This window comes from Aptenodytes forsteri, unplaced genomic scaffold, assembly GCF_000699145.1.
Source record: "Aptenodytes forsteri isolate BGI_AS27 unplaced genomic scaffold, ASM69914v1 Scaffold371, whole genome shotgun sequence".
In the NCBI taxonomy this organism is placed as follows: domain Eukaryota; kingdom Metazoa; phylum Chordata; class Aves; order Sphenisciformes; family Spheniscidae; genus Aptenodytes; species Aptenodytes forsteri.
The window spans coordinates 571,018-594,985 of NW_008795322.1; positions in this window are offsets into that span (position 1 = coordinate 571,018).

Here is a 23,968-nt window from a genome sequence, read left to right on the forward strand (position 1 = left end):
CTCCTCCTACAGCATATGTGTAAGCAGAGAATACAGAAGGAAAAGTATTTGATTCCAAAACTTCAGTGAACAGATTTCTAGTTTTATTTAGTTATCTTTAAGAAAAAAGAAAAAAAAAAAAGTCCCTCAGGTTACAGCCGTGTGCAAGGCACTGAAGTCAAGAACAGCTGAGATAGACACAGTATGTTTAAAATTATAGCACGGACAAGAAAAAGACATCATCCTGTTTTTTTCTCATATTATGACTTAGCTGAAAAAAGCTTTGACAACATCAATGATTATAAAGTATTCTTTACTCTGCATTTAGTATTTTTTTAACCACTGTATTCAATGCAAACAGCTGAACTCCTGTAAAGAGCTTGACCAGGGAGAATCAATGCATTTATTTGCACTAATCTCTCAGCAGAGCTAGCTTCAAACCTGCTGGACTGCTAACAACTGTGGTCTTCTATGTGCTGAATTCCCATCACAAAATATACACCTGAACAGCAAATGCAAGGGGTGTAAGTGAACAACAGTAACTTGACAGATCTTAAATAATATCAGCAATTCTAGACTTATTTTGCGGTTAAATCAAAATCCCAGTAATACTCAAGGACACTGATAGCATTTTTTGGCTCGAGTTCTATGTACCTTCAATAACCCTTAGTTCAATGGACACAATATTCACCACTAATACACTTACATATTATAAATCAATTTATTGATAAATGAGCAGTATTCATTAATTCTAAGCAAAATTTCAAGCCCTGTTCCATCTAGGCAAAGTCTGTTAGTCCAAGTCTTTTAGTTTTTAAGCTATGAAGTTGAAGAGTCTTTAAATACCATGCTTGATTATTGTAGTCTGGTTTTCAATGACAAGAATCAAAAAAGCATGATGCTAGACTGTAACTTGCCTATTAATCAGTTTAGTCTGATCAGAAAGACCATCTTAAATGGTTTCATGGCTTAAAGCAGACATTTAAAATTTATTAAGTTTCTTTAATGTGGAATTAAGAATATTAAAGCAACAATGAGAAAAATGGACAATCCCAGGTAGTGACAGAGACACAGGTCTGTATATATTGGAGACTAAATAATTACAAAAAGCCTCCTTCTATGTTCTTACTGGCTTAAATAAAACCCAACCAAAACAAACCATGAAACAAAAAGGAATAGCTGTCATACTTAAGGAAGAAAAAAATTAACACCACTGTAACTAAAACCCAGGTAGCAATGACACGCTGCTCTTTTAAAGAGATAAACAATAAAGCGTCCACTTTTGGAACCATATAGGCTCTACTCTGCAGTTGCATGAGTCAATTATCAATGCTTTCCTCAGGGCAATACAGGTATATGTAAAATTGAAACATTGTGATTTCAGCAGCACAAAGAAAGTTTTGTTTACATCAAACAAGACTTTGTCTCTGAGCTGGTACTCACACAATAACAGGCTACCTAGACTAGAGGAATCAGTTCATTATTGAAGATATTTGTGTTATAATAAAGGATTCAATCTAGATTGCGTTCAGCAAATGTTTTGCTTCCACTGAATGTACAGTACTTGATATCCTCTTTACAGTTGTAATATTATTACAATGATGTCTTTTATTATGATTTAACCATCCTTTATAAATGTTAACACAAACAAATTGTTTATAAAAAAAAAAAAGGTAATTATACACATTTACTATAATCCTGCTTGATTTATAATCTCTGTCATTCCTGAATTTAACCTGTTGTACAAAGACAGGCAGTTGAAATTGGAGATAGCTTTTGAATGGTACTTTAAGGACCCTGGAATCAATCAAAAAAATGCCAAAACAAAACCAAACAAAACCAACCAGCTATTAAGTCTACATAACTTAACCTATACCCAAAGTCAGAGTTCAACCCACACCTAAGGGAAAGACAGAAATGTTTTGCTCCCAATTTGTTCACTGGGCACTGTCCTATCTTGCATTGCATAATATGATTCTTTCAGAAATGACATTTTCATGTCATAAAATCTAATTCATAGGCACTTTCAAGTGTGCTGTAAAATCTAATTCATAGGCACTTTCAAGTGCTATTTTTAGAGCTAACATCCAAGACTAATGAATGCAATACACTAAGAAGTTAATATGACTAAGAAGTTAATAGGAAGTTAAATCAAGCTGTCTTGTCTCTCTGTTCAAGTTACTCTTTTCTTGACAATAATATACAATACTAGCAATATTCCTCATATGAAAGTTTATAACCCTTATCTTTGTCTGAAGTGCGCTTTCACTTAAAACAATATTTACCACTGACTTAAAAACAAAGAGTTCTCCTGTGAAGGGTAGTGTGTATTTCTGTGTAGTTATCCTGAACCATCAGATCTGTGTGTTTATGTACCATTGTGCAGCTGATACAACCAACATCAGATAGTCACATTTGCTATGACTTTAGAGTCAATCTTTTAATTCTTTTGGAGGAGAACACCAGGCTGAATAAAGAAAAATACTATTCTGGGCTCATTTCAGTCTTTCACCTTTCATAGTTTTGTCCTCACATTTTCTGTGAGATTTCATCTTTTCTCATATTCCACCAGAAACTTTTGTTACACAGTTTTTACTTTTTATCCTCAAATGACTTAAAAAACCTAGATACAAATATTCTTTTACTACAAGCCCCTTCTCTGCAATAAAAACAAGAAGTGAAGTAGCTCTGCCTCATTTACCCCCACATGGCTCAGATAGGTTTGTGGGCTTCTTTCCTCAGGAAAACTAAGGTCAAGGGTCTTTAATGCTTTCTTTACCATTTATCTTGCAAGTCTTGCTGACTGCATGTGTAAGGAGTGTTAGTGTTTTTGTACACCTTCCTGTAAAGATTTGTTACACAGACTGCAAAACATTTAACAATAGCTGTTAAGCTTTCGCTGTGTCATGTTTTAAGGAAAAGCATTTTCAATGCTCTGAAAAATTAAATGAATAGCAAACAATACACTTCCCATGGATAATCTTTTAATGCATCTTGCACCAGTGTTTTTTACTCTACTATGGCTTAACAAGCCGTCCCTCTGAAATTGCCATAAACTTGCATAAAAGAATTACAGGTATAAGCAGATAAACTTTTCAATGAACTTAATTTGGCTAAATTTAAGCACATTGACTTTTGTTTAGTAAAGAATCAGTCAACATAATTATACTGTGGAGTCAGGAAACAACAAATAAACTGATCCATGTGGAATTTTTTTCCCCTAAATATTTCTAGGACATTTCAAGTACATTAATATTCATAAGAGCATTGAAAGTGAACCTTACAATCTGACAGTGCTGATCATTTCAGTAGGGTAAACAAAATGCAGACTTTTTTTTTTCTTTTTGTCCAACATTGGGAATTTTCTCATCCGTTATCATCAAACAAAATAGACATCCTGATGATTTCCATTAACTGATTCGGTGGCAAAAGATATTTATTTGCTCAATAGGCATGTCACTTTTCAGGGTGCAGTCATCTTTTTGGAGGCGGATGCATGCAAGACCACCAACTTCAGAGAGGGCTATATCTCACACAGACCCGCAAAGCAAATAGCATCAGCAATGAGCCACCAATAGTATTCTTCCACTTCCTTCATTGTCAAGTTTGTTCAAGCATGTTGTATCTGCATGATCTCCATTTCAGCTATCCAAAACAAATGGTTAAAATGAAAAGCAGGTTTTCACCTCACTTAAAAATGCATACAGAACTAGAAGGGGCACCCCAATGGCTCAGCTGGAGTCCTGAAGAGCAATTTCCATATGGAAATACAAGATACTGATGTTAGTGAAGCTCAAAAGCCAAGTCTGTATTCCTTAGCTATCTAATAATTTCTCACAGACTTCATTAGAAACAGGATTGGGGAAAAAAAGGGCTATTGAAATGTGACACACAAAACTGTTTGTAGAAGTACTAATCACATATCCATAACAGGATACATGACAAATAACTTCGTAGGATGTCAGAAAAAAGAACATCACAGCTACCTTTCTATTGACCTAGAATGTTATTTTCTAACAGAAAACAGTATGAGCAGTAATTTTAAGTCAAGTTGACAGATCTAAATCAAATCATCACAAACTTCAAAAACAAGTATTTAAGGGTTCTATTAAATAGCCTCAAGAGCTCTTATGCACCTTCATCCCTTTTCCACTCAGCAAATACACTAAGGGAAAATGCTCATAAAAAAGCCTTAAATCTGCACATTTTACTGGTTAAAAAAAAAATTCATAAGGATAAAAGTGTCAGGACTAGCCTGAGGTCTGGCAGCTGACAATAACAACCTGTAGTGAAGTCAGTTGGGAAGCTCTCCAGAATCATTCTGGGAGAGTACACTCATTTTAAAATGGCAATTCACTGTAACTTTAGCCATCTAGCTAGTCATACCAGTAGTTGGGAATATTTATTGCACAACAAAAAATAAACAAGATTTTACTTAAATTAACATAAATCATTGAGAACAGAGAAGCTACCATTCATGCACATGATCTCACTGTCAGATGTACGATTTTTTCTGATGAAATGGGGCTTACCTTCCTAATGACTCGTCAGGTGCTCCACGGTTCTGGCTTATCTGAAATTCCACCCTTGGGACTGGTTGCAAAAGCATCTAATAGATTCTAATAGAGTCAACCTTCTTTGTGTTATAGCTCTTCCTGTCTAAAGGTCAGCACCTTTGCAGCATGCTTGTTATGTTATTAATTTGTTAGCATTGCTACTCATAAATAAACCAGTATCTTTCACACAGCTGTATAAACCACCACAAATAAAACAATAAACAGATGGTAGTGTGCAGTCTCAATGTTTTGGTTCAGCTATTATACATGTAGCTATCTCCATTCTACATCCCTAGCTTCAGATGTCCCATAAAATTAAAAGGGGTTATTTCTAATTTTAAAAATATGGTGTCTGCAACTGCCTATAGTCTAGAAAGTTGAAGGGCAGTGCCCACATTCTCCCTGCACAACTGCTTGTTCACCACATGAGAAGAAAGTTCCCACGCCTTTGGTTGTTTACCCTCTTAAGGGGCAGGAAGGAATTGTTTACATTGACATTCTGCAAGATTTATCTTATTTTATCTCTTTTTAATACCACGTTACTATCCCTGTAAGAGAAAAGAAAGGCCCCCAAACACCAGGAGAAAATATGGGAAATACAAGTATTGCTTTCTACCTGGCAGCAAAGCCAAAGCAAAGGAAACCAAACCCTTATATCTTTTGCTTCATCTCTTAAGACAACATGCATGGATGCTGCCTTCTCTTCCTTGCTAATTCCCATATCCATGCAAAATCAACCAATCCAAATATGATTCAGCTAAATACAATAGAGAAACTGTACTCTATCTCTTCTTCCTTTCCGTGTAATGCAGACAGCCCTGTAGCAGAATAATTAACCATGTGTTAACCAGCCCCCATTACACTCCAGAATGTGAAATATGATTATTCACTCTGTGCAAAGTTGACAGGGAACACATTCTTGACCTGGTAGCCTTTTTGTATGTAAAACATCCAAAGGGAACTTAGTGCCTTAGCAATAAGGTTCTGAAACAAGTGGGAGATAGCGCCCTTAGAGTTCTCTAAGGAGCCCACCTTACTTCTTTGCAATAGCAGACACACCCTTCTAAATGAATGGACATAAAACTCAAGATCCACTCAAGATCCTAAGTCTTCAGAGCCTTGCTATCTTCTTGCTGTGTTGTTGTGTTTTTATTATTTTTATTATTGTTTTCAGAAAGAAGTAAGGATGTAAGTAGGGGCAAGGGAGCCATTGTAATAAGAGCACATTAGTTTCAGATTACAAAGCTTGCCCATGATGATATAAAAGAAAACATTTCAGCCGGAGTTCTTTATGCTAACACAAAGCCCCTAAGACAAAGAGACTTAAATATACACAATTAGAGAAAGAATATGATGCTATTATCCTAATTTGAAAATGAAGCTGTCAATAAAAAGGAAAAACAAATGGGAAAAAATCAGAGTAAGAAACAATAAATGAGCTCTGCATTTATATTTTCATTTGCTCTCCTCTATGGTAAGAAGGGTGAGAATTTATTTTATTGCAGCTAGAAGACTGATAAAAGTGTTACACTTTATCACATTCTCCTTCTCTAACTAAGATATCCATTCTATTGTTGTAAATAACTCATTTTTCCCAGGTCTCCCCCTTCTACAAATTCTTTACCTTATAAATTCCTAACACCTACAGATATAAATGGACATACAGAACTTTCTACTGGGATATGGATGACCAAGTCTTCACTGTGTTCTGTGTCAACCTACTATGGGCAGCATTTAGTTATGCATTACTTTACATAAAGTGAATCTACATAAAAAAGAACAGTGATAAGAGATATAAAACAAAAATGCAGCAATGGAGAATGTGAATTACAGAACTTTGTTGTCCTAGGTGCCACCTTATTGGCTTACTATTTTGTACTCAACAGCTTACCCCCTGAAAATACTGTGTAATAAGGAATTAGCTTTGTGTTTGCCACCAATTACTGCAAGCTGGGAGCAGAAGTCAGTCAGCAAAATCTGTGGATTTTTTGAAAGGACAAAGCAAAATTGCAATGGTCTTCTGCCTTCCTGAGATTAGCTGAATCAATTCAGCTATCTAAGACCTTTTACCAAGGTTACCTTAAAAAAACCACAAACCAACAACATTGGCTCACACTGGATTTACAGCAGTTTGTCTGCAAAACCAAAGTTAAGTTTACATCAGGTTTTTGTGAGGAGGTATTTAGCATGCCTACTGGTTGCCTGCACTATGTGTATGCATCAATATTGGGCAAGCTTACCACAAGCAGACAATTAAAAACATAGCAAACTTGCAGGATCAGCTTACTGTCATCTTAACATTTTAGAGAGATCTGGGTTTGTGCCTGGTCAGCGCTTTGCTAATTAACTGTATTCTGACTATTCTGCAGAAATGATATTTTAGCTTGTAAAGTACCAGCTGAATATTATGGTCAAATAAACTTACACTGCAAAATTGTAAAGTCACTGTCAGTCTGCTGCATCTTACCCTTAAAATGCTCAGAAGAGGCCAAAATGTTGATTATATCAATATTATGCACATTCTCAATATGAAGCATTCGTACATGTACTCGAGTTTATATGTATTTCAGTATTTAAACACCTGATGTAGTCTCAAACCAAGAATATTAAAATACAGGTGCCTATTAAGATACGTTTAATGAATATCTAAGGACTAAGATATGATCAATCCAACTTTCTCCAGGTTTCTCTAAAAAACTTCTAGTCTGTTTACTTAAAAAGGAAGATGCCTTGTGCTTATAACTCCATGTAATTCACAAGCTAAAAAGCAGTATTCGTTGGACCAGTGCTTGAAGCAGGCCCTTCAGGATGGTTCTTACTAAAGCCTGATGGTTTTTGCTGCTTCTTCTAGTTTATTGACTCAGAACAGAGGTCAATAGATGAGGTATGGCTAATTTTTTCCTTTTCCTGATAAAACCTCCTGGCTATTTTTCTCCTTTACCTGAGATACAGTCTTGACGTATTGTAGTCTAATTGTAAAATAATTCTTTGTCACATTGAGAGTGCCTACTGGATTTGTCTATTAGGGTTTTGTGCTAAAAGTTTAGAATATAAAAGGTGAAAAGAAAATTTCCCATCTTTTAAAGACAGCCAAAACAATCTTTGTGGCAAGCTTGTGCATTCACTGAAAGCAAAAACAAAACCCTGACACAACACAGGGGCTGGAAGCTGAAAGGTAAATTATGCTTGCTGTGTTTTTCTGAATTGAATCCTGCCTGTATGATCAGCAGCATTCAGACTCCCAGCAGAAAAGTCTCCAAAAGAGAGGGAAATCCAGGCAGGTGGCTTTAAAGAAAGCACAGAAAAACATACTAAATAAAAATTCTGGTTGAGAAGTGAAATTGGTTAAATTGCCTACAGCACGTCTGTGGAGGAAAAGGGTCTACACAGATTTTCCTACTTTGAGGGGTAGAGAGAAAAGCATTGCAGAGCATGAAAAGCACATGCATGTATGGAAGACTTGTTCATTATAGATGATTTCTTTATAGATACTCTGTTTTGGAAAGGGACAGAATGAGGGACACACTAAAACCAGTGAGAAAGAGTGAAGGGGTGTATTTGAAGGAATCAGCCAGCAAAAGATTCAGCCAATAGCTGTGAACACAAGAAGAATAAACTGCATGGGGGCAGTAGATACAGCATCGTCTTGTCCTGAAAGCAAGGATTCAGAAATAGTCATAGGCCTTCACTGGGATGACATAGCTGTAAGATGCCCCCATCAGAGAGTCTACCCAATAGACAGGAGTCATTCCTGCTTCATCATTACTAGTCGGCAGGAGCTTCAAAATAGTCAAGATTGGATTAATCACGAATTTTTAAAAGGCAGTTCATAATTTGGGAGTGGGAGGAGTAAGCAGAGTTCAAAAATAGTTACAGAAGAAAAAAAGAACAGCTGCTCTTTACAATTACTCAAAAAGAAAAAGGAAATGCATTCTGAAACACAGCTGTTTGTCTGTGAATTAAACTCAACATTCACTCAAGACACTTATCTCAGATTGCCAGTCCAGGCTTTAACACGTCCCCATGTGAGAGCATTTGTTCCTATCAAAATACATGGAACCAAGCAGCCCAAATTGCTTAAGCAGCTTGGAAGGTCTCAGCCTAACTGTCTTTTGGACAGGCAAACTGTTCCTTCCTCAGTAGCATAATATGGCCTTCCTTTTTCACAGAACTGTGGTTTGTTTCCCTCAGATATCAAGACCATTTTTCAAATACTAAAATTTTAAAACTCTATCCTCTGGGCACCATAAAAATGTCAATCTTGGGGTAAGGCAGAAACTGACCAATTTGTCTCTAGGCAATTGAACAGTACAGAAAGGGTGTAATAAACGCCTAGAACACAGTACATGAGACAAAATATAGTTAAGAACAGGCCACTGAACTTCTCAGATTTGCTTTTTCTTCTGCAAAATTTCATTACAGATCATGTAGTAAAGATAATGCTTAAACAGGTATTGGAAATCATATACTAATTTAATCTATGACACTCACAAAGGGTCGATTTCTTCAGAATGGAGACACTACTGTAGAGACAAGACAAGCTTTAGGCTAGACCTGCAATTCAGGTGTAAACAGGTGTATCCAGTTTCATTTTAAAAAGACCCGGAACCCTAACTCGTGTAGTTTACAGACATGCCTTTCCTTATTAGCCTGACTTCTTCCCTACTCTTTTCTTATGTTTGGCCTGTAATATGTTACATCATCATCACTAAATATTTTAAAACTGCCTCTAAACAGGTCGCTGTGCAAAAACAAGCTTAGGTGCTATACAGTAAGAATATAAAACTTATATTCCTTAGCCATAGAGCTTTAGCCTAATAAGAGACAAAGACAGGAAAAAAAAATATTCTACTCTTATATACAAATATTACTGTTTGCAATTGACAAGAGAAAAGTGGTCATAAAGCCTGTTAAATAACAAGTAACTATGGCTTTGGCTTTTCTGTTTCATTTCTCAGGAGACTCCTGGGAAGTTATAGTTCTGCACCTAGTCAAAGATAAGGGTTTTCTTTGTGGAATGAAAGAAAGGAAAAGATAGAGCCTAAAATCCCTAATTATTTGCTTGATCATCCAGATAGGTAAGAAAACCAATCACATACCATCAGTGAAATACTGCAAAGCCCTCAAAGCTAAAAAGACTGCAAGAATTAACTGTAGCTGAGATAGTCATAACGAATAGTATTTGATAGGATGAAACTTGCCCACATGTAATATTAATTACATTGTTCTGAACACTGAAGAACTAACTAAAATTCTACTGTTTGTGGACAACTCTTAAAATGAAGGAAACAAAGCTGTTTTTCCAGAATGTGAGTTATTGGACACTATCCAATTAATGCCATTGAATAATAAAGTTGGCCTTTAAAGAATTACTTTTTCTTCCTTAGCGCGTACCACAATACTGAGAATTGCTTATAACCTGTTTCTACACCTCTCCGTTTTGATGAAGAAAGAAAAGCAAGAGTAAAACCTTAAGAATGAATCACAACTAGGTTTGAATGCAAAGATGTTACATTTTACAGAAAACATCCTTACTTTTAAAATCAGTTCCTTTGAGGCAAGATAACAGGTTTCTAATGACCTAATTAATTTTACACTAAGTGTATTTTGCAAATGTACAAAGTTAGACAGCAAATTGCTGTCTCTGCTTTGGTAAGAAATGGTTGTCTCCAAACAGATCTCTAAAACCAATGTACAGTAATTCATGCTGACAGTTTATTCTAATTACAGCTGAATATAATGGTTCAGCTGAGATACCAAATTTCACTGCAAATACCACTTTGCTAGATGGTAAATAAAATAAAATGGAAACAAGTTATAAATCCAAGTTATTTTAGCTGAAACCTTGTTTTTTCTAAGCACATAATGCTACTGAAAGGTATAATGTAGCAGGTAATATCTTCTGGTGTTGATTCAGAAAATAAGATTTTTTTTTTAAATAAAACTAACAGATATATGTTTATTCATATTAACACAGACCACTTAATATTGATACTCACGTTCTTTTCCTCCCAACTGTACCAGGATTCTCTGAAATTGCAACAAGAAAAATTATCATCAATTGAGAAAAACTGAGGTATGCATTCTTCTCTCTCTCTTTGAATACCTGATTCTGATCTGTCAAGATAGACTTCAGGAAGTAGGTTAATTCCTGGTTCAATGAAAAGACAGAACCATGTTAAGGTGTCTTTATTCATAACTGTATATCACAAAGTCCTCTTATCTATGTTTTAGAAATTTACCAGTACATCCTAGCAACACACAAATGTGAATGTAGCACAAGCAAGAAACACAGTACCTCAGACAAGGTTTTGTTGTAAGCTATAACCTAATGCAGGAGTTTACATGCAGGTGATATGAAAAAATTCCCTAAGTAATTACAGCTTTGAGGAAAACAGCAGAGCTAAATGTTAAACAGATTTTATAATTTATTTTTTTTTAAATGCCTTGGCAGCCTTCTGCCCAATTAGAAATAGGTTTTGGAAAACACATAACAGTATATGTAAAGTGTATATATAACAAAGATGTGATGCACACTAAGAAAGGGAAAAAGTAGGGTTTACATGTTAAAAGCTTTTATGGAAATAAACAAATTTCCTACAGGAACACATTCATATATAAGGAAAAGCAAATAGCTGAACCGGGTTTTCTTTGTGCACTTTTAGGGAGAGTCAACGATCAACAGATGTATTTGAGATTTTTAAAGTTTTATAGGATTCAAAATACAAAGACAAATCTAGAGACAGCTTTAAGTGTTTGTGTTAGGAGACTTTTAAGGCAAGAAGTATTTGATTTTACATAACACCACACACCTCCTACTCTTGTCAACCTGAACCTGGACAACTTTAAAGTATGTAACTGCACATATACCAGCCATAACCTCCAAACTCAAACTCCAAACAATCTGAACATGAAAGCTCAGGAATGCAATTTGTCAGTATAGCCCAGTTGATAGCACGGATATGAGACAGGTCTAAAAAGTTTGGCAACCATAAGCCAACAGTTTTGTCCAAACAGTACGTGTGTGCATTAGAAAAATCACGTTAGTAAATAATGGAGCCCTGCTTGGAGATCCTGAGAGACCTCTGGCAAGCACAGCTATGTGGGACAGGAGTGACCCTTTCAACAAACGAACTAGGACCTCTAAAGGTGAAATCTCTTAAGTGATGTCAAGAGGCAAACTAATAAGGCCATGCAAAAAAAGGGAGAATAAAACTCAATAATATAAAAAATAAATAAAATTATAATAAAAATAAAAAACCAAACAAAACAATGCAGCAAATGCAAGTGTTAGGATTAGTATCCAAAGCAACATGGGTAGTTTCTGCAGAAAGAAGTATAGGAACAGCACCAACATATGTATTTTAAGTCTTTTTAAAACAGAATCCACATTCATTTAACAGTGAACAAAGGCACAAATTCTCCACATTAGAAGAGACCCTCCTTTTTCATACTGGCGTCCTGCAAAAAGATTATTCATTATAAGAAGGCAGAAAAATTCTGTAGGATAATATGAATGAGGCATGTAGTTAATCCACTAAGATTCCATTAAGAAGTGAGCCGATGTTCAGCCAACTAATTACTCATTCATTAAAACAGAACCATAAATGACATTTCCAACATATTACAAAACCCCTCTGTAGTAATATTTTCCCATCTACATCTATTCTGACATTTATATTCTATGTCTCTTTCATAATTATTTCAAATAATTCCTCTGACATATTGAGGGGAAAATAGCTTAAAAAGAGATTACTTACCACCTACCAGTTGCTCACAAAGAAAGGAGCAGGACAGAGTAATTACGTTGGTGTATTAACACAGAACTGACGTGCTTGTAGTCCCTAATAATCACTACTGTGGTTCACCTTTTCCATGGTGAAAATTTTCCGGTGCTTGAAATTATTTGCACACACATATATCAGGATTCATCCTCCCAAAAATAAGCACACATAAAACTAATTCATTTGATTCACAGAAAGCAATATAGCACCCCAAAGTTGGGCAAAAAAAAAAAAAAAAAAAAATCCAAAGCTGGAATTTTCATGTCCCACTTACTTCTGCTATCGCTAGTGCAACCGCTGCTGCTGGGTAAAATAAAAAAGGAAAGTACAGAGAGGGTTGCACAGACATCTCCTTAGACAAAGAATAAACATGGTTTCAACCAAAAGAGAACTTGATACTCAGTACAAATTGTTACTTGTTGTGTGTTCATTCAGGCATTCCCTGCACCTCTTTGACTGGTAATTAACAAAGTCACAAAAGCTGACAGTTTGCAGGAAATAGTACAATCTCTGGACTTTTTAGCAATTTGCTACAAGTGGCTTCTTTCAGCACATTTTCATATCAGGTTTTCACATAAAGATTATTTCTTTGCTATAACACCACCACTTTTAAATTAATTTCCACTTAAAAGAAAAAAAAAAATTCTCCTTCACACATTGGTCCACGTTCTGGCTTCCAAACTGCACATTCTTTGAGCAGTCTCTTCCATCTTTGCATTCTTGTTCTTACAGTTCCTGTCCCTACCCCTCTCCCATTATACATTATTCTGACCTAACTTCTTCTAATGATATTGATATTTAAAATCCATCAAAGTTTTTGCTGATCCCAGATTTGGTTCCTATACTTCAAGAAAACCTAGTCAAAGCCAGCAATGCATTATAGCGCATATCTGATGAGATAATGACATCCGAAAGATAAAATAGATAAAATAGCCCCAGTGCAGATTTGCAACCCTGCAAATGTTCTCAGTACCACAAAGATAAAAAAAGGTGGGATGCCACTATTTTATCATGTGCTGTTTAGGGATAAATGAAGCCACATCTCATACTGCAGCTACATCTCATACTGCAGCTACAAAAGGACTGACCTACATAATCAAGAGAAGAGCTATCCGGTATTCAAAACTCGTCTCTCCTAAAGATTTCTTTCCTTTACTTTATGCCATTACCAAAGTCACATAAGTCAGAAAATAGATTGGTCAAGCAATTATAATAGCTGACACATCCCTAGATAGAAAAAGTAATCTTCCTGACACCACTTCACCTATGTTGGTCAATATCCAAATGATTTCTAGATGCTTTAGCAAAGCTGAGAGTGGTAACAAACCGTGATGTTACTGCCATATGCCAAATAGAGTCTGCAACCTTGAATAACGTCAGCTTCCTATTTGAAGCACAACCAACAATATATGATCAGGAGAAGACAACTGCTAGAATACAAAAAGCTCTGGCAAGCATATTTAAAAGAAAAAAAAAAAGCTAACAAGGTCTTTAGATGTAAAGGCCGCTTAAGGTTTCACTTACCAAAAGAAGCAGTGACATAAGAAGGTGGGATTTATCAGTATGTAGAACTACCTGACTATTTGCACAGCCATATAGTCCACAACACAGCCATTGTGAGAGGAACGCAGAACTGGACTAGATGGCATCATACATACAGTGCACTTGTACCAATACTTAACAGCCAAATATAAAATCTTCCAGAATAGACACAAACCTCAAGAGTGTATAAATTGGAATGAGTTCACTTACTGTCCACGTTTAAAATTTATTTTAAGGAAACTTTTTTTAAGACATACACGTTTAAGAAATCCACACTCAGGATAGCAGCATAGACACAGATAGATACGAAAAACACAACGAATATTTTCCTGAATGAAAAGAATCAGCTTTGTCAAAAAACAAACCTCAGAATTTGTAGTTTCCACCAAAAAAGAAGACACACACAGACTTTAATGTAAAAGAGATTTGTTTGCCCAGTTTCCATATTACATTAAACTAGATGTTAAATTAGTTGTAGCCAAGAACAATATATTGGTGGTAAGAGAGAACTTGTAATGCTCCTTGATTTCCTAACTCTCTGAAAAAGAAGAAAAACAAGTAGCCAGACAAAGCCTATTCCATTTCCCTCACCCAGCCCAGTGGATGGAGATCCAGCACTGAAAAGAGCATTCTGGCTTCACCTGCACAGATCTGAGAAGGACTATACAGCTCATCACAATCCACGAAAATTCTTCTTCCTGTTCAGAATCATCCAATAGATTCATGACTATAGACAGTTACAGATAATTTAACACACATAAAGAGAAAAATACACAGTCAAGTCTCCCAAAAAAACTTCATAAAGAAACCAGAGATTTAAGCAATGCCTTACAAATATTTGTAATATAATTAATCTCACAAACATAGAATTATTTTTTTTCCCAAGTGTACTTTTACATTGGCTTTAACATATTTATAGGTCACCACACACATGAATAATTTATTGCAACCTGTTAGGGGAATTTTTCCTGTGAAAATGGGGTGATTAGACATTTATTATATGGGTCATGATTGTCCACTGGTGTACCTTCATTTACTCAGTGGGAAGTTCTCACAGAGTAAGGGTTTCATAAAGAAACCTTTCTGAGAGAAACACACTAATATGAAAAATGGTCACAATGTCCTCTTTAAAGCACACAGCATTTAGTTTACATTTTAATTACATAAAATTCTATTACAGTAACTTAAAGGAAAAATATTATTTTTTCACATTGTGAACAATGTTTTTACCAAATCCCACATTTTAACATAGTCTCACTAAGAATTTAGGAAAGGTTTGCTTCAGAATAAATTGGTACTAAACAAAATATGTTTACTATCTATGTATGAAAGCATATTGTTAAAAACAGAACGTGAGTAACTTGGAACAAATTTTAGAGCAGATGCACTGGCTAATACTATTAAATAGCAATGCTTTTAAGACTCTTCAAAGCAACAGTCCGCAGGCAGTGGGAATGCAGTACTAAGATAAAATACCTATCAGTGGCACTACATTTTGCAGCAAAAATAATTGATGAGAGGCTGGGTAGAGTGGATTATAAATTGCAGGGTGCATGCAGTAATTTCTGCTCTGGTCAATGTAGATATTAGATATATAGGATAAAGACTGTCACTGATACAATAAAGGGCAGAATAACCCACTAACGAGGAGGATTATATTTTATTGATTGGTAAGAGATAAAACACCTATATTATCCAAAATTAGTTTTTACTGCCTTAAAAAAAATCTCTTTCTGCAAACCCTGCATCAAATATTAATCAAGCAATAATTAAATGGGATAAAGAAAACTGTCCTGATATCTCACTTGCAATCATTTTCTTGGTGTATAAAATAAGCCAAGCATGACTGAATCAAACGGTAATACTCTAATACTGAATTTTTAAATTTTAATGTTCTGTTTTATTCCTGAGCCCTTGTTGGAAATACTATTCTTAACTGACTTTTGGTAGCTGATCTAATGATACTGTTGCTTATCCACAATGCAGCAAAACTGGAAAGCAGGACCAATATAGCAAGATAAGGCTTTAGATTCTTCTTTTGTATTACTCCAACTATTTCACTTTAACTGCATGCTTTTTTTACTACGTTTCTATGACAAAGTACCAAGGTCAGAGAGACCTAGATATAACAGTCCATCTACCTCCCTACTCAGCAAGTGGTTACACACATGCTTAAGTACTTTTTAAAGGAAATAATGTTTTAACCAGATGCTTAAATGATTCCTGGCCTACAGAGGGGTGCACAATTAAGCAGTCAAGATGCAATTATGAATTCAGGATCTATGGCTTCTGTGCTGGACTTTGCCAATAACTATTTCATTAACTGTTGATAAGCCATTCCAGGTATAATATGCTGTTAGACTAACTGTGGTTAATGAGAACTTTATGTCTGACGTCACAACAAAGAGGGATCTTTAACATACGATACATAATAAATGCTAGAAAAGAATCTTTTAAGAGACACTCTCTTAAATACCTCACTTTCTTTGATTACAGTACACGTCTGCAACCCAGCTAGACTACTGTTTTTAATGTTCACAGATCCCTTGCAGATTAGCCATCCTAGTGGTGCCTCATTTCACCACCAGACTTTCAAATCACTCTACCTAAGCTCCTCGTTACAGGTCCACAGTTGCACACACAAATGTTACACACCTATAGACTGACTTTTGCAGATTATATTATCAGAACAAAACCAAAGTATTCATGGTTTCAATTGCAAATTTTTTTAAACACTTCAAAATGGAGAAGCTATAGCCTATTTCAAGCAGGTTGACTGAGACTGGAGCACTCAGCCTGGTGAAGAAGTCATGGTCAGCTTTCCACTTGTACCAAGTATCTGATTTTAGAAATAATTGTATGAGCTACTATTTACGCACTTAAGCCTCTGCAGAATCGGGCCCTTAATGTGACAAATACTTTTAAAATAATTTTGAAAATAATTTGTACTGAAGAAAAAACATGCCATAAATCTGCCTGTTCAATAATTAGTTCACAATTTGTGTTGCTTTCAGAGATTACAATTGAAAACAGCATAAATTATATCTTGTCAAAGAGATTCGCTGAAGTTTATTTACAATCAATGACTTTTTTTTTAAATAAAATGAAGCATTTAATGGGAAAAGTTGTATTTTTTCCTGCATGCTGGGAACACTTTCTTCATACACAAATTAAAGTAGAAATATTAAAAAAATAAAACATAACTGCCTAACATTCAGCACTATTAAATCTATCAGGACTTCACCTCCTATTGTGACAATATTACTGTCCTTGCCTTAGGAAAAAATCCCACAAAGATTTTTTTTTTCTTCTTACATAAAATGCTTGAGATATTTGGAATGATTAAAATACATGAAAATCAGAGAGACTTTTATGTATCTACTCTGTTTTTACTTACGACTTCATAGGATTTTTTCTTCTCCGGGGGGCAAAAAAATAAGACAGTATCTGAAAGGCCTCCATTGTTATAAAGAACAATGTATAATATCAAGGTGGGAAGAGAAGAGAAATTCATGAATATACAGAAGAAAAGGAAAAAGAAAGTCTGCACAGGAGTAAATAATGGTCACATTTAACCAACTCTAAATTGAAAAGTATCACAAAGGAAAAAGCGAAAGCCCTCTACAAGTTTCTGAGAGGCCACGCTTCCCTAATGAATAGGCCATCTAGTTACAAGCATGGAAGATAGCAAAATCCTTGCCTTCAACTTCTGCCCAAGTATAATATACTATCCTATACTATAATATAATATATAATATACACAGCTGGAAACCCCCTCCTTCTTTTTCATTTGTTCTTTTTGTTGACTTTACAGCAGGATTTGCATTTCCTGCAATGGGACACAGAGAAACTTTAAAGCAGATTGTCCTTCATGTAAGACAAGTATATCTAGGTGCCAAGAATCAATGTAGGTATCTAAATCCCAGCTGGCAGATTTGCAAGTCCCCTACTCAGTAAAGGGAGATTACAATCAGCCTAGTGCAGCTCCTCGGGGTGTATAATAGGGGGAGCTGCTCTTCCAGATGATACGAAAGGGTGGCTGTCTGATGTGAAGGCAGGTATTTATTTTGGTGGACTTGCATCATTTTTTTTGCTAGTTTAGAAAGAAGACTGATTCTAAAATGTTATACCTAAGTGACTATGGAGTATTATGTTCTGACTGGAAAGATATAACAACTAGCCTGTAAACCCTATTTTACAAAGTATGTAAAAAAATTTATTTCTCTGAATTTACCTTCTGGAGGCTAATTATTTCTGTTTTGCTACTCAGAAGAAAGCATAGTCAACTAACATTTCATTCTCAAATACTCAAAAACATGAAATACATCAGGTCTCTTCAAATTTTACAGTGTTTCAGAATAAAAACAGTTAAGGCCTCCAGCAGACAAAATTGTTTACTCAGTTAACATTATTCCAAAATAAAAAAATAATGAAACTCTATTGAACATCCATCAGATTTCTAGTTAGCGTGCTTACAATTTTGAAAATATCAAATCAATTTAAAAATACCAAACCAATTCCATTCCTTTGGTCTCAATGTCTTCTACAGAACAAGCTAAGGTTAATTGCTTGCTCTAGCTCTCTCTTCCCTTTATATGAACTTTTGTAGCTCTGTACAAAATTTGTAATTGGAATACATGGTCTGTTTTCATACACTTCAGTGTGCATGATTTGAAAGTGGCTGCACTAATTTCAATCAAAACCTTTAAAGAAAAAAGAGTTGACTTATTTGAGAAGACAAAAAATTGAAATAGCTAGTTCCCCAAAAATTGTTGGGGAGTGTACACATAGGAGTGTAGCTGGGGGGGCGAGGGTGGACTACCCCTTCAAACACCAAGGAAATTTACATCTCAGGATTGGTTTTTCTCATCTGAACTAGACAGAAAATGGGTGGGATTGTCTTTGACCCATCTCAAACCCAAGAAAACAAACTCACATTATTTTAGATCAGCTAAGAAACCATGTAGTGTACAATGCAGCATTTCTCCAGCTAATAAACTGGGATACAACATTCAAAGCTACTTTTGCAAATCAAGAATGGTCATCTTGTTCAAGCTGGAGATGAATACTTTCTTCAGGGTTTGATTTTGTGAAAAACATGGTCCCAGGCACCTTACAAGCTTTAGGGAGCAATTGTAGACTCAGATAACTTGGGTAATTGTGAGAACTACTGAGAATTCCCTCTGAATTGAAATCACTTTAAAAACACAATGTAATATGCTTTCTTTTGGTTTATCAAAGCAGTAGCAAGAAAGGAGCTTACCATTTCTACCCTACATAGCTAGCTAATTGTGGTCTCATTTGTAAAACAGAATGCTCCACATTTTTTGTGATCACAGTGAAAGAACTAAGGACTTCCACATATACGTCTTGATGTTGATACGGCTGCCAAAGTGCCTGATAAAGTGTTAATAAATCAGTTAGGTGAAATATCCAAGTACAGTTGTTACTTGCAATGCCTCACTGAAAGTGGCTCTGAAAGTATCTGAACTCTCACATTAGAACTAGGTGAGAATTATACATCTCTCTTAACCCACCAAAACTGTGCTTAACGAATGACAAAGTGTGACAATTGCACAAAAAAGGTTTCTGCCCATTCAACAGGAAAGGTTTGACCATATGAAATTCCAAGTATTGCCTTAGGATTGAAGGGATATTACAATATTGATCATAAATGTGTACATAATCATATTCATGGACAAAGAATGCAAATAACATCTTAAAATGCTTTATCTGATTACTAATACTTGCTGAGGTACAGAGGTAGTGCAACAGAAGCTGGTGCAGATAGCACTGAAATAACAGCAAAGTGAATGCAGACCAGAACTCCAAGGGGAAAAAACTCTAAAACTGTGGTATTAGATGTGGATGCTACCTGTAATATGATAATATCTTTTATATATATGTTGACAGCTATTGTGTTGTCAGCTGTTTGACTAAATGAGATTAATTAAAATAATTACTTGTAACTTATCGAGAAAGCTATATCTGCAACAACTAGATACTTAACTCTCAGTACTAGAAAGATTGTGAGTAGGCAGATTCTACACTATGTGGAACCTCATTTATTTCAGAGGCAGTTTGTACAGGTGACTATTCAAGTTTCCAACAGAAAAAGCAGAGGTGAAGTTCTATTTCTACAGATGGCCATCACAATGTGTGCCGGCTAATCTGTACTTCAAAGGCGAAGTAGGTGTCATTTATTTTGAATCTCTACTTCTCACTGTGCTAAATTTAAATGTTTGCCTTGTAACCTGAGACGGGATCAGAAACTGAGATTAAGGTAGGTATTGAAAATAGAGCTTTGCGGTACATAAAACCTATAGCTCTGGGTAAATGCAGGAATGAGGCAGTAGTCTGCCTATGATAAGTGACATAGGGATCGATGCTTGAGGAATACGGGACTCTGCTGGCTCAGAAGCTATCGAGACCTACATGGCTCCCTGCAAGGTTATCAGCCTGGCTCATTAGCAGCCAAACTGGCAGCCTACCAGAATACTGCATTTCCCAGGTCTGCAGTCCTCCAGTAGCCAGTGTGGAACTTGCTTGCCCAGAGAATTTCTGCAATTTGGGTTCCAAGCAATCACTCTCACTGTGACACATCAAAAACCTCTGAAACACAGAAATTGTTTTCCTACATACTGTTACATCTCTAAATCTTTCCTTGCATTACGCTTCGTTCCCATCTCTGAGACTAGACAATATTGTGTTTTGGAAAGATTCTTTACAAAACAGTATTATGGCTGCAAACAGATGATGTACATGAAGCTGAACAAAGCTGCACCTGCTAAAGAGACACACCTGCGCTACAGAGGGATTTGGCTTGGGGATCCAGTCAAACCAGGACAATTCTATTATTTCACCCTGTGGTCAGCCGAAGGCAAGCTGCCCAAACCAGAAAAGTTCTCTTAAAAAGAGCAGGAAAAGAGGCAGATGGCCTTGAATGAGGATATCATACTTCAAGAAAATGAAAATTATTAAAAATGGAAACCATAAAGTTAAATCTGAGGAAATAAAATACTTAACTTTGCACAGATGTAATTTAAAGGCTCCATAAAAGACCTGAAATAAACTTGGAGCAGATAGAAAAATAGGCTCTAACCTAGTGACCGTAAGCATTCTCTATCTACTTTCAGAGCATTTAGTTCGTAGCACATAAAATATTGAGCTAAAAGAGAACTATTGATGTAGATGTAATGGATGTGTAAGCAAACTTGCTTTTTGTGTACATCTTAAAAGTAATTTAAAGCCTCATATGTTGGGAATTGCTGAGTCTAATTTTTAGCCTGGAGCAAATTTATATAGCTAAATAAGAAACTCTAATGATAAGGGTTTCTAATGGTCAGACTTAGCTAGTCTTCTGCTGCTAGGTATTCTAACGGCACATCCTAGCTTTGCTAGACCTGGTTCCACAAAACAGTCCATTCACCCGCTTTACATGAACTCTCAATTTCTACAACTTGAAATTAGGCGTTATTTGGATACATTTAAATCTCATCTGTTTTAATGGAGAGCATGTGTTCATTTTCTTTCAAACTACCTTTGAGAGGATCATGAGCAAGTAATTAAAACTATTAGTTGACATTTCAGTTCTCAATAGCTCTAACTAGCCTAAAATTGTTCTCTTTAGAAATGGTAAACATATTCAAAACAAATAATTGCGAGTTATTAAGAAAATCGAAACTCTGAGTGCTCTTAATTTCATTCACATAAAACTAACTTCTCTTGACCTCTAAGTTTAAAACAACACTCTTTTGCAGTTGTTGTAAAATGAAGTACGGAAATGCCGGTGCTTTTAACCAAATGAAGGCAGAAGTCCAAATACAATTTACTGTGCCTAATAGACTTCAGCATTCACATCTTCTGATGACCAACTTAGAAGGAAAATACTGCTATTCTATAGTGTCATTAATTGAAGGAAAGAAGTAATTCAGAAATCACTCTATGAAAACGTTATTAAAAACTTGTTGCTTTTTCCACATGGAAAATTTCTATATTCTTCTAATCTTGGACAGGTCAAAAGAATTGGTAATAAATCAGAGACAACCCAGAAGCAGTGTTCTGCCGTACTGCAGGGACAAAAAAAGAAAAAAAGAAAAGGGGGACACACATGTTGCAGGATGCAAGGTTTCCACGGATAGCAAATCATGGCTCTTCCTCATCTGTAACTTAGCTAGTGTCTCAGATCAGGGACAGAACAGGAAATAAATTCAAGATTTCCTAACTTTCAATTGTGTCACACACACAGAACATTCAAACTGTTGCCAGCTGATTAAGATACTCTCTGAAAGACTCCCCAAGACACCCAGAAATTGATGAAAAGCATCATACCAGTCCAAATAATCAGCTGGCATAAATTGGAATGGAAGTCTTGGCCTTGCATTTTTAATACCTTTTAATTTAATCCAACACATTGAGCACACAGAAAATATTCCTGCCTCAATTTTTCCATTAACTACTGTTGACTAATTGCACTGTTATGGTTTATAATCAGCAGAATATACCAAGCTTAAACAACAGTATGACAGAGTACAGCATTACACCTGCTTAACACTTGAAAAGGAATGAAAAATATCAAAACCTAATCTCCCTATAAATTGTAAAAGGACTGAGTTACATATTTTTTATTTAAATGGTTAAAATGATAAAGAGAACTGACATCCAGTATTAACTAAACAAATAGAATTATGTCAGTGAAGTAAGTCTGATGATTGCAGAATTAGTTGTATTTGCATAGTAATGTTTAAGTATTAGAAACTGCAAAAGGAAAATTTCTGAATATCAATTATGATAATTATGATTACAGACTATTGGGAGAAAGGAAAAGATCAGTCTTTTTTCCTTTTTTTCCTTTAGTATGTGCTTTTCTGTGCACAGTGGTAAGACGAGAGCTCCAGTTGCTATAACAACTTAACTGTCTATTATAATCAACAATCATCTAAGTTTAATTGCCATTCTGCCCTTCTAAACCAATATATTCAACAACAGTTGTATGAATTCCATAAATCTTGTTGCTAAAACCTATTCGAAATATCGAAACAACCTGAAGTATACTTACACATCAGAGTTAGTCTGAAGATGTCCTTCACTTCCTTATTGTAGCAATGTACCATTCAAAACGCTTTGAGACAAATGAGAACGTTTGTCTTGGACAGCTATCCTCTGATGAAATCCTAAACTAAATATAAAACAGAATTAAAACTGAATGTATGAAACAAAACAAATCAAAATAACAATTTTAAATTTAAAATATATTAAACATTAAAATATTTTTCTGATTTTATAAACATCCATACCATGTACAAAAGAAATTGCAGTTAGGTTAGCAACAAGAGTTAAGCTGGTCATAAAAAATAATGAGCAGAGAGTATAGAACACCCAATGCACTTCAAAATCTAGTGATACAGACTAACTACAAAGTTTATTACAAACTATACCATGAAATATAAAAATTTCTATTGCTGGCCTCAATAATGTTTTCTTTCAGTAATCAACAAAATTGTATTTGAAAACGGTAAAGATGGTAGCATTCTTCACAAATTCTCTAATTCAGGCCCTGTGGGCTCAGAATAATATTAAGCCTTATCATTTACCCATTAATTATGATGTTGATCTGTAATAACATGCCTTGCACGTGACGTCGGAAACAGACAATCAGAGCAGAAGAAAAAAAAATGGAACCATAATATCAGTATCAAATACGTCAGGGTTAAACAGAAACTAAAAAAGGTCTGTTACATGAAAGATAAACAAGTGATGCAGTATCACCTAAGATAACTGATTCTTTCTGAACAGAAAGAATGTAGGCCCAAAATGTACTTAAGCTGATGTACTTTTACAAGCACCTGTTCCTGCCTCATGCCCTACATCTTTTTTATAATCCAGAAACTTGCAAATAATGCATCAAAAGCTCATACCAATACCCAGAACAGACAACACCTAGGTGTTAGGTGCGTGACCTCGCTCTCACTTACAGCATAATGCAGAGATCCCAAAAAACTACTTAAACGCAATACTGGAAGCTAAACCTACAAATGAGCAAGCCAGGGTGTACAACTGGACAGTACAAATAATTCAGCCACAGCCGAAACTTTTGGCAATATTAAC